Source organism: Rhipicephalus sanguineus, chromosome 1, assembly GCF_013339695.2.
Source record: "Rhipicephalus sanguineus isolate Rsan-2018 chromosome 1, BIME_Rsan_1.4, whole genome shotgun sequence".
Lineage (NCBI taxonomy): Eukaryota > Metazoa > Arthropoda > Arachnida > Ixodida > Ixodidae > Rhipicephalus > Rhipicephalus sanguineus.
In genome coordinates this window covers 242,035,575-242,046,051 of record NC_051176.1, presented here as the reverse complement: position 1 = coordinate 242,046,051, position 10,477 = coordinate 242,035,575, and the positions used below count along the sequence as shown (strand labels likewise).

The following is a 10,477-nucleotide window of genomic DNA, read 5'->3' as shown; positions in this document are numbered from 1 at the left end:
AAATGCCCCTCAATTCCAGGGCTCTCTCCCTAGGGACGTCCGGGTGCGAGGCTATGATAGGTGTCGCGCGCGTCGCTCGGACGACTCGGTTCGGCGCTGGGGTTGTGTGTGCGAACGTGTGGGGGTGGGGGTGCCGGGCGCCCGTTCCGTTCACCCGGTGATCCGTTCCTGTCGACACGTTCCCCGAGCACCGATGCCAGGATTTGGCGCACGAACCCTCCTCCGGCCCGCGCTCTTAACCTCCTTTGTCTTTCTCCTGCGTGCTCCTCCCGGTCCTCCGCTGCAGCCGATTCTTCCTGTTTTTTTTTTTTTTTTTCTGTCCGCGCTGTCAGCGTGTTCGGGGCTCAGCTGTGCTTTTCCTATTTGTCTTATTTCTTTCCTCGAGTCTCACCATCTCGTGTGTCCTACAGCGCATGAAAAACGAAACACATTAAGTCGCCGATATTGCAGGGGTATAGATCTCACAGCTAAAGCCATTGCGTTTCACAGATATTCGGGTTTCGAGAGTTCACATGAACTTTTATTGCATAGAACATTGGACGTTCGTAGGTTAGTGGGCATGCTTCTTGCTTAATAGGTGGAAGTTGTGGTGAGCTTCCTTTAAATAAAGAGCAACGGTGCTTATGAATAAAGGAGAATGCAACCGTATGATCAGCATACTGTCGTGGCCATACCGAAGGTAGCCGTAAAACACTAAACAACCCGAACAAACAAGGAATATTGTCTCGACCTATTCTATGCGCAAGGAAAGGAAATACGAACAGTGAGATAGATATAACGGGCAAATTGTCATAAGTGAATTAGGCTCTTTTAGCCAGTGATGCAGATGAAACCACACCGTGATATGCTGTAGCACACAGAAAGAAGCTACTATACACATAAGATGTTAAATTTCTGTCGTTGCAACGCTGATGGTGAGACAAGACGTCGGTGCTACCCAGACAGTTGATAGCATATATTTTTGATGCGCGCAGCGTTCAAAAAAAGCACAAAATAAATTACAGACTCCCTATTGGACTTCAGGTAAAATCAACCTCTTACAGCAGAGCTGTTAAAGTCGAGGCTGGCCGTGTGTCGTAGATAAAAAAAATTATCATCATCATGAACCGGTACACGCTCTCTTCGTCCTCTCCTTCATCGCCTTCCTCTTCTGCTTCGCTCCCAGAACACGTGCGCCGATTTCCCAGGCGTGGCCTGTAACAACCCTGATGGGCTAGAGAACGAGTACAGAGAGAGAGAAAGAAAGCTGCAGAAAGAGAGGAATTCTTGGCGAAAAAAACTTTTTTTGGCGAGGCGAGATTCGAACCCGCGGCCCCACGATCCGTAGGCGAGCGTCGTAACCGCTCGGCTATCCAGGCACGCTAGCAGAGCATAGCATAGCCTTGTACAGTATAGTATAGAAAGTGGGTGGGAAAGGGGTCTCGGGGTGAGGAGGAGGTAAAGGAAGAGGGGAGAACGAGTACAGAGGGAGAAATAAGCAGAAAGCAAGATAGAACGAAAGGGAAGAAAGAGCGAAAAAGATAGAAGGCGAGAGAACTAATAGAGAGATAGAGCGAGAAAGACATAGAAAGAAAGCGAAAGAGAAAAAATGAGAAAGAAAAGGAAGAAAGACAGAAAAAGATAGAAAGATTGAGAAACAAATAGAGAGGAAGAGATAGAAAGACATAGGCTAAAAAAAAGATAAAAATAAGAGAGCAAGTATACCTATGTTTAGTATTGTATAGTGGGAAAGAGACAGGTGAGAGGGTAAAAGCCTAGCCAAGCCAGGATCAGCTATAGGTGCCCACGAGCTCTGCTGTCACCCAGCCGTGCGCGACTTAGCGCAAGCTGCGCTAATTTTTTTTTCGATACTTCATTAACGTCGCCCACTTGTATACCATCGATAAGATTAATGCTAACTGTTATTATGATAATGTAATTATTTGTAGTTATATGACTATGTTTGGTCTCATATGCACATGATTTGTGGCTAACGACGTTGACCGTTTAATAGCATGCATTCAGGAATGTCCGCTACACCGTGACTAACCTAGACTCGAGTCCTACCATCCTCTTATGAAAACGTAACGCAGGGATAGCGGTGTATTACGCACGAGTAATATTGACGATAACGGAATTATCTGCACCTCTGCGTAAATGAAAGAGACTCGATATTTTGAAGCGTATGCACAAAGACAATTACATACAATTAAATGCTGCAGTTATGCTTGCCAGAACCAAACTCTGACTATGAAGTACGCGGTGAAGTGGGAGGCTCAGTAACATGCCCCTAAATTTCTCTACTGGAGCGTTTTTTGCCTTTCAGCGCCATCGAGAAGTGGCAGCCGTGGCCGGCATAGAAACCGCGACCTCAGGCTCTGCAGACAACGCCATAAATACAAAGCTACCACGCTATGCGACACAAACATATACGAGGCATACAGGGGCGAACGCACAGCGTTAAAACAGTTTGAAGATTGCCCACCAACAAGTCAATTCTGTCAGTCTTAAAGGAGTACTGACACGAATTTCAAATATTTTTGGATTGTCGCTCCAAATAAAAGCCCTCGTGTCGAGAACCCTAAAAAGAGTATTGTGGTGTCTGGGAATGCATCGAATATACATTTAATAGCACTACTTTAAAAAAAAACTTTCGGTTTCAATATCGAGGGAGCGGCTTCTCAGTGACGTGTCATGGCAGTGTGACGTCACGGGAAGACAATAACTCGCGACGTACTGGCGGCAGATCCGTCATCTGCTCGTGGTGCACGTAAACAGCGATGAGCTAATTGGCGTCCCCTTATGAAAATGAGTCTTGAGTGTCTAATGTCGACTAAGTGCGCTCCTAATGAGTCACTAGACAAACATTAGACATGCAAAGCCTAATGTCGTTTAACATTAAGTGTACATCACAGAGTCAAATGACCATGTGCACTTTAATTTCTGGTGACTGAAGTGTTCAGACTTTCAGTTGCCGTTCCTAATGTCAAAACGCGCATCACAACAAAGAAGTTAAATAGCCTTAATCGCCACCGTAAAATCAGTTTATCACAATAGACAAGTTCGTCTTTCAGAGACTACACGCAATAAACAATTTGTGTTGCAATGTACACAAATACCGTGTTTCAGTAGAATGCGTAAATATTTTACATATATCGCCCATGCACCGGCGATCGAAGAATTGCGGACGACCGCAGCAAGGTTCATTATATTACCTGCCGTATATATAGAAGTAAGCATTTCCTTATTTTTAAAAGGCATGAGTCGATCACATATGCAAATATGAACAGATATGATCAAGTGACACTGCGAACACTCGCTCAGGGGCCCGTGTTGCCCATTTGTCCAGTAGAAATTAACGGAGGAGAGTGGGGATTACCCGCACGGCGTCGCGAAGGATTTTGGGAGGCGGAGAAGAATTGGAACTGTGGACAATGGGTGACGTACAGAAAAAAAAGTTCGTTATTGTTGTGATAAAAATTAGGGACTGTTCTTATGCATGGTGCACTTACATATATGTCCAAAACAGAATGTTGTTGGTTGCAAAGATACGCGGACAAGCGTTTTTCCCAACCTCAAACTACTGTCTCTATCTCTCCTCGCTGTTGCAACGCTGGTCAGAAGCAGCCGACAAGCAAAGTTCGATTTGGCCCAACGTCGCGTACATCCTTCTCCCGCCCCGCCCCCCTCGTAATGTCGTCTCCACGCGACTCTCTTCTGTTCTCCACGGCGTCAACTCCTCTCTCCCTTCACTCCTTCCTTGTCCCATTCACCTCCTCTGTGTGCAACGTTGGGTGTCGCCTATCACTACGGTCCCTAGAATGTACTATCACACCCTACCCATTTCCTCCTCCCGTCATAATCCCTACCTCTTTCTATCCACGGGAGAGGGCAGTAACTTGAAACAAAAAAAGCATTTCTTTTGAGTAAGGACTCAGAGATGACCGTCGTCTGGGATGCGAGTTTGAAAACTGCCCATTTCTAACTTCTTTCATTTCCCCAAACAAAATGTAGAGTTGTATAACAAAATCGAACAGCCATAACACATTCCCAACATGCACACATGGGTGTCAAAATAGCCATAAGTACACTTTTTTTATGTACAGTGAAACGACACTACTGCCACTTATGGTGTTATCTTAGTGTAAGCAAGCAGTTGCAACACTTGGCAATGAAGGGAAGGCTAGAGAGCCGAACTACGCGTGTGCTACCGTTGAAGATTATAGTCCCACAATTGCGTTGTGTTTTCTGCGTGAAAATAAAAACAACAACATTGCTTTATTTTCTACGGAGCGCTGTTTGAAGAGAGGGTCAGCGCGCACCAAGGAGATATTTATACTTGTTTTGATTTATGCAGCGTCATTTCGCGTTTTTGCACTTGTGAAAACGTCCCACCTTCTACGTGCACCTCACAGTCAAAATAGCGCCTTCGTCTTCAAGTGAGCGCTCGTCACCCTCCAGCTTTCCCGACGACTCGCCGAGGGAGCTTCTGACGAATTTCACTAGCAAATGGCTGTATAAGCCTGCGGTGGCCGCTCGAATAATGAAATGGCCGTCACAGGAGGTACGGAAGGTTCACAAATCAAAACTAAATTCGAAACGCGCGCCGAACCGGACTATTTCGCGGAGCAGTACATGTGCAGTAGCTCCGCCCCCGTAGCCTTCCCTTGTCCTTGGGGGCGCTTTAGTTGTTTGACGGGTGCGCGCGGTTTGTGTGTGTGTGCCATGATGTGTTCTACAATGCTTCGTTACCACGTTTATCGATTATGCACGTTGGTTACGTGATTCAATATCAAGTGTACCTTCCAAGACGATCTATGTCCTAGTCTCGTGACTGACGGCGAGTGCGGACGTACAGCAGCCTTTTGACAAGACTGTCGCCGAGTGGAGTGTACGGTACATTGTGGACTGTAAAGCTGAAGAGTGCACAGTGGATGCCTGATTTTGGTAAGTTCTAGAATATTTCTGAATTACACAGCTAGGTTACTTCATTACATGACGTCTTTTACGCAGGAACCGAGTGTGATCGTCTGGGCAGTGTGTTCACTCTGCGGGGATGATGGCCAGAGGAAGGATGATAGACAGGTATGTTTTACGCTATGCTCAATGCTTTCTGTGCACTTTATACGGTTGTATGAAGCATTCACCATGTGCGTTCACTACCTACAACTGCAACGGGTGGATGAAGGCGCGTTGCTTTGCGCGATACTCCGCTCGCTTCTGTAACGCAAGCGTTTCTTGTCATGGCGCTCTTCTTCCTTGGCTGTTGTTCCATTATTCCAAGAATGCCTGTCGCTCGGCCCACCCGCTTCCCGCTTGCTGGCGTGGGAGGGTGGAGGGGGCACACAAAAGCGCCGCTGCCGCTTCTCTACCCGGGGGCTGGGTGACCTTGGGGACGTCTGCGCGATGTATGTGTCGCAGGGAGGGCCGCACTCGCGTTTTCCTTTTGGGCGTAAGGGACCGGAGGGGGGGGGGGGGAGGACTGCAGTACTTGAGAGCATGCCCCTTTCCCCTAGACTTGACGGGGCCGCGACCGAGAGGAGAAAGTGGCCCGTTCTTGGATTCAGCCGCTCAGAAGCGATCGCAAACCGAAGGAAGAATAATTTGCAAGATTTTTTGTAGTTGTTATTCTGTAAATAAACTTCTTAGCGTCGTCGAAAGTTATTGAAATCGACTACAGCTGTATACTGCACGAGATCATCGCCTGAAGCTACTTGTACGATGGCTTTTCACTTCGGAAATAGAACTGCTTTAAACATAACGTTCATCGCCTAGCCTTCTCATGATGCAGGTACAAATGAAGTAACTCCTCAGGAAACTCAGTAATAATTGGCATGTAGTACGCGGGGAGGAAGATATAAAAACACGCTGCGGTGCTCTGCAGTGGCGTGTGTTTGTGGCTTTCTCCACGACTACTGCACCGCGCTTGTTTTTGTTAGAAGTTAGTTGCACTATGGTTAGGATTTTAATCTGACTGTGCAAGGTCGTTGCTACGAGAAACGAACTTGCGTTGGGTGAACCCACTTGAAGATAATACAAGTCAGTGAATTACGTTATATTCTGGTACTAACACCATGTGTACACTAATTTGAAGTAGCACAACATGTTTATAATTATCAATTCTAGACAAATATGCCAGTTAGTTGCGTTTGGCAAGGTCCTTTTGTTGCAATATTTGTGTTTGAGAAAAATGATGTGAAATATTTTTCCCGTCGTTATATTGTTTCCTGAAGCATACTGGTTTATATTAACAGAAGTTGTTGTAATGGTTAAGCAGCACTGTTCCAAGAGCTTTTTATCCACTGTGCTGGGGTGGCAAAAGCACACCTCAATTATGTGCTTATCTAAAAGTTCATGTTTCTTTTGTGAGCTTTTCTTAAGGCAGCATGAAACTGAAAAAGCGCTCTTATTTGCAGGTTGTGCGACTAAGATGTAGCATTCATTGTGAGAGTGCTACTTTAATTTTATGAAGTAAATATTAGGGGAAACAAATCTAAATTCTCATATGTAACTATGTGTGCAGAAGTTTACAGAAGGCTGACTAAAGTGGTTAACGGTTGTTTTTTATGCTTGCAGCACTACAAATTCAAACTGATATTCCAGGCATTGATTGGCTTTAACACGACTAGAATTACTTTCCTAAACGGCTCAAATTCATCATATAATACAATATGTAAAGCTCGGCATTATGGAGTGTGCACATGGGCCACACATACTCTTATTTTATCAATTTATGCATTTTATATTGTGTAGCAAAGCTGATGTAATTTTCGTCATTTAAATTACCTATATGGTAATCTGCGTTCTCCAACCACATAGTGTTTACTAAGTACATAAGTTTCTGAAAGTTCGGCTTGCAATGGCACCATTACAGTTGTCTGCCATGAGCCGTTGCTCAGGTTATACCTGTTCTTATAGCGCAATCTGAGTCCATCATTCAAGGCCCTTGCTGGTATATAAACATAGACTTGCCTGAATACATTGTATATATTGTGTGTGAGCTGTAAGGTCTGTGTGGTGCGCCAACTCATGAATGTTTTCTGGTATCCTTTACATATGTACCCGGTGATCTCACCTGTTCGTGGAACTGAAGCAGACGACAGCTTGCAGAAGAAGATGGGAGCGTTCTACCTGTGAGCCTGGTCGAGTTTATATTTTATGGTAGGCATTTGTTTCAATCTTTACAAAAAGCTTGGACATGTTGCGCCTGCTCATGAACCTATTGCACCTTTTTTGAGGGAATTCTAAGATCAAAGAAACAAGACTCAGACGTAACTCCATTAAAGGGGCCCTGCAACACTTTTCGAGCATGCTCAAAAAGCGCTGCCGATCGGTAGTCGAGGCTCCCGAGAACACGCGAGCCAAATATTATAGCGATGCGCACGGCCTGGAATTTACAATAAATTCTCAAAGTCAGCTGAAAATCGCTCCCTCTTCTCTCGACAAATGATGTATTAGTCCGCAAAATATGACGCGATTGTCGGCAGTGCCACCATTGGCTGATGTTATAATCACGATAACACCCTCATTATTCCTTTCGTTGTTAATTTTGAGTTCAATAAGTAGATAATATGTATGTTTATATTCTGTTATCGCGTTAAAAAAACCGAACAAACATTAATATTAGCACTTCCGGTCTCACCGACAGCTCGTCTGCTCGTAGTTGCGTGGTTCCGTTTTCTTCGCCATGCGCAGTGCCGAAAACGTGAATATTTCTGTGCTTTTGACCATCGCCGGTTGCCGTTGAGAGTGGCAGCCGTTCGAGTGTTGCCTCATCAGCTGGGAACTGCATCGTCGGCACGTTCTCACGACCGACCGAGGCAGCCGTGCAGCATGTCTCCGATAACAATGCTGGCGTCCGGTAATGGCGGCGCTTCGGGGTCGTCTGCCAGTGCCGTCTTACGAGGCGGTGTATCGGAGTATGGGCCGAAACCGATCTCAGCTGTCATTCGTTCCAAACGAGCGCGCAGGTTTGCTTCCATGGTTGGCAAAGCGATGAAAACACTACGGCGTTCGAGGTGCACACCCAACATTACCAAACCGACGCGCAGTTTTCAAGCACGCGCGATACACATTGCGATCGGCTCCGCTCGACGAGAACGACGCAAGCCGACCGGAAGTGGCGGCACAGACCACGTGGTTGCGCCCAGACATCAGAGAGAAAAAAATGAAGAAAAAATTTCCGCCGGCGCTCTTGGGCGGAGCCTCGCTCGTCTGCGCTCCCTCCCTCAACTCGCTGCCTAGCTCTCCGCGCGCTCGCGGCGTTGAGGTGAGGGAGAAAGCTGCGGACCGTGATCTCTATAATTTGGTAACACCACTTAGACTTGACGGATTCGAAAAATTTTTGCGGCATATGACTCGTGAAGAGTCATACGTCAATAATGAGACTATTCCAATATAACTAAGAAAGGTGTTGCAGGGCCCCTTTAATGTATGCTTGATGCTGGACTTGACCTTCTGTGTTGTTTTCCTGTTTTCTAACAGGATTTGCTGAAAGTTTCGATTGGAAATGCGATATAAGATGCAGTTTTGACTAACTCTAACTTCACAAAAGTTTTTTTTGTCAACTATCTGCACGGGGCCTTGGCAGTACATCTAAGTGTTCTAAGGTGCACGGTGTGTTGGATAAAGTTTTCTTTGCAACTCTTATATATTTACTGCGATCTTTCGTGCAGGATACACATGCATGGATACACCATACATGGATTCCCTACAAGGACCCTGCGCATCAAAAGCAATCTGTCATCAATGTTAAGTAGACAGATTAAATGAAACGAAGATATGACAGGTGTACACCATATTTTTCTTTCATTTAACCTCTGCATGTTTCCCAGTCAATAAATGTTTTTATCCATTTTCTTTTGTTGAGAAATGTCTTTGTACAGCACAAGTGTTGTAGAAGGTGCACACATGCACTTTCGTATGATGCTTGGCTGCATGTGTATCAACCAGCAAACACATTGTGAGGCACAACTAATATGTGATTCCGTACTATCATCCGGACATATCATCAATCTTATCATGCACTGTAATAGTTCTGTTTCAGGAATGTTATGAATGTTATTGGCCACGAAGCACAAGCTTGGCCGAGGGTCATTGCAAACAGGATGTTTCATACTCACAAGAAAGTCACTCATAAGGACACATTAGAATGACGGTGGCCAATATGTTTTTGAATGACATTATGAGTACATTAAAACAATTCTGAAGAAATACATTAGAGAATCAAATGAGTGTTGATGTCAACGGTCGTTTCATGCTCACTAGACTATCACATGTTAATACGCATCAGACTATCACATGTTAATCCGCATCAGACTATCACATGTTAATACGCATCAGAATGATCGGCCAATATGTTTTTGAATGGCATTTCAAATACATTACAAAATTCTGAAGGGCCACATTAGAGCGTCAAATGACTGAAATGTCAAAAGTCATTAGACTTTCTTTTTGAACTCATCTCACATTTTCATAAGGGTCCAGTGACCCCGGCAGTGATTTCTGTGATTTAGGCTGCATGCAGGATGCAGAGTTCGCAAACTCAGTGGAACTGTGTTGACTCGTCGCGGTAATGTTCATTGTAGTAGGGCTGGCTTGATGATGCTCAGCGATGAAAACTTTAAAATCAAAGTAAAATATCTTATACGTGTTGTCTGACTGCGGTGTTTGGAGAGCGTTAACACTGCACGTCAAGGAAACGAAAAACATCTCTTCTACGAGGTCTCAAAATCGTGTGAGTACTCCTTAAAGCAACTTACCGCTTGAAGCCTTCAAAGTTAACGCTGCTTTGTCCACGCATTGAAGGTAATTTCAGCAGAAGCAATATTTTTACATATTGTGAGAGTTTTCTGTTTTTTTTTTTTTTTCTAACGTAAAAATCACGCTGTGCACTGTTTTAAAGCCTGAAAGAAAAACCGCTATTCTGGGATGCTAGAACGTTAAATTGCGCAAATTGTTGTAATACACGACATCTGCTGCCATAGGTGTACGCAGGGTTCTCTATAAGGGGAGGCCAAGATTCACAGCAGCGCCCCCCCCCCCCCTTGTTAGAGTTTGAAAGAAAACGAGCTCCGCAATGGTTGCAGAAATGAAGATGAAGCGGTGACGTGGGTCTTACAAAGGACTGCCATTGGTCCCCGGCTTTCTGGCGTAAAGGTGGGGAGGACAAAATTTTTTAAAAGCAACATCACGGGTCCTTGGTTGCAATTATCGTCAAAAAACATGCGTAGCCATAACCCTGCGCATTCAAAATGACGTAAAAGGTCTGAATGAGTAAAGGCATTGGGCACAATTGGCACCCCTCTCTAGATAATTAGGGGGGCGCACGCCTATGCCTGCTACCACTTCATAACGATCATGTGACCTGTTTCTGACATATTTTTTTTAACTTGTACAGGGATCTGGTGCTTCGGGAAAACTATGTAGTTAGATTTATTAACTGATTCAATAAATAAGTAAAATGTGGAACGAGGCGAGCGTAAAATTACGCGAGGAA

At 44.9% G+C, this 10,477-nt stretch overlaps 1 long non-coding RNA gene across 1 annotated transcript; it reads left to right on the top strand.

The window, feature by feature from the left end:
* Positions 1-4,187: 4,187 nt before the first annotated feature.
* LOC125756274 (uncharacterized) lies at positions 4,188-8,838 on the top strand. The gene is made up of 4 exons (XR_007414320.1): positions 4,188-4,926; positions 4,993-5,064; positions 7,076-7,140; positions 8,655-8,838. It is a non-coding gene; the product is annotated as an uncharacterized LOC125756274 (long non-coding RNA).
* The last annotated feature ends 1,639 nt before the right edge of the window (positions 8,839-10,477 follow it).